The 1,372-nt window shown below is 43.7% G+C and overlaps 1 protein-coding gene across 1 annotated transcript in view; it reads left to right on the top strand.

Moving 5' to 3' along the window:
- Window positions 1-1,372, top strand: part of LOC101845291 (trithorax group protein osa) — a gene marked incomplete at its 3' end in the record, with an annotated part of 23,735 nt that overhangs the window by 12,010 nt on the left and 10,353 nt on the right.

Below are 1,372 nucleotides of genomic sequence, written 5' to 3'. Positions count from 1 at the left end.
GAGAGAGAGAGAGAGAGAGAGAGAGAGTGAGTGAGAGAGCGGTACACGTCATTTTCATGGTCTCTTCACGTTTCTACGGATTGAAGATAGATCTACAGTTTTCATTTCAGTGTATTCATTTTCCCACCCACGTGGACCATTTTGATGGCATACTTCAACTTATTTCAATATTTGGTTTTTTTCTTTCAGAGTACCACGTTTGGACAATTTTGCAGATAAGCACTAATCAAAATGTAATAAAAATCTTACCACTTTAGTCACATGTATGGCCCTTACTAATGTGTTTACACATCTTTTCGTGGATGTTATAACATTTAATAATAATAAATAACATTTATATAGCGCTCAACCCCGATTAAAGTGCACAGGCTCTGAGCGCTAAACAATACGGTACAACGTACAACAATAAAATAAAACGTTGTGTTCTTGCTTTTGCTTTTGTAAAGTGTTTTACGGCGCTCACAACTGCATAGGTCATATGAGCGCGCGGGACACACCTAATATTTTCAGTTGGTAGGAAATTTGGAATTTTGCCCGGGTGGCGGCCGAAGCCTACTCTTATCGAACGTTGTGTTCTGACTAAAAGAAAATCACTTCAAATATTCACCCTATTAATTTAAAAACAGAAACGACTTCAATGTTACCTCGGAGGATTCTGTCCTGCACTTGCGTCAGTGGGACCTGCAAGTGTTGAAGATTCGCAAGAAGGGCCTCTCGCACGCTCTTCTGGGTTCAGATCATAATAATAAATAGGATATGTATAACGCATAACCCCGCTCTACAGCAAGCTCCATGCGCTTTACACTGTATAGTATTACCCCCATTAGACCATAGAACACTTAGGTACATTCTCTGCTTCCGGGGAAGAAAATAGTGCGAAAAACTGATAAAGCGCCCAAACACTAACAAACTGACAAGGTCTTTCATCGTCTATAGCCATATACCCATTCCCACCTGGGTGAAGAGAGGAAAATTCATGTGAAGTGCCTTTCCCAGGGACGAAACGTCAGGTCCGTGACTGGATTCGAACTCACGACTTTAGGGTTGCGAGTCTGAGAGCCTAACCACTAGGCTACCGACGCCACGTCATCCCACATGTTTTACTGGGAGGGGGGGGGGTATGTCTGGTGTTAACGCTGGCCAAAACCATGACCTTCATGTCATGACCTTCCAGAAACTTGAGTGGTTACACGGGCAGTGTGAGGGCGGGCATTGTCCTGTTGGAGAGCCAAGAGTTGCGGGTGCGTTTTAAAGATCGGAACAACATTAGGTCTCGCGACCTCGTTTACGTGTACACCTGTGTCGTTACCGGGTCTCTTAAAGCGTGAAGAATTATTGTTCACGATGAAAGCTGACTCCGCTCCACACCTGA

The sequence above is a fragment of the Aplysia californica genome, unplaced genomic scaffold (assembly GCF_000002075.1).
Source record: "Aplysia californica isolate F4 #8 unplaced genomic scaffold, AplCal3.0 scaffold01173, whole genome shotgun sequence".
NCBI lineage: Eukaryota > Metazoa > Mollusca > Gastropoda > Aplysiida > Aplysiidae > Aplysia > Aplysia californica.
Note: the sequence above shows the minus strand (reverse complement) of the source record. Positions and strands in the feature narration are given on the sequence as shown.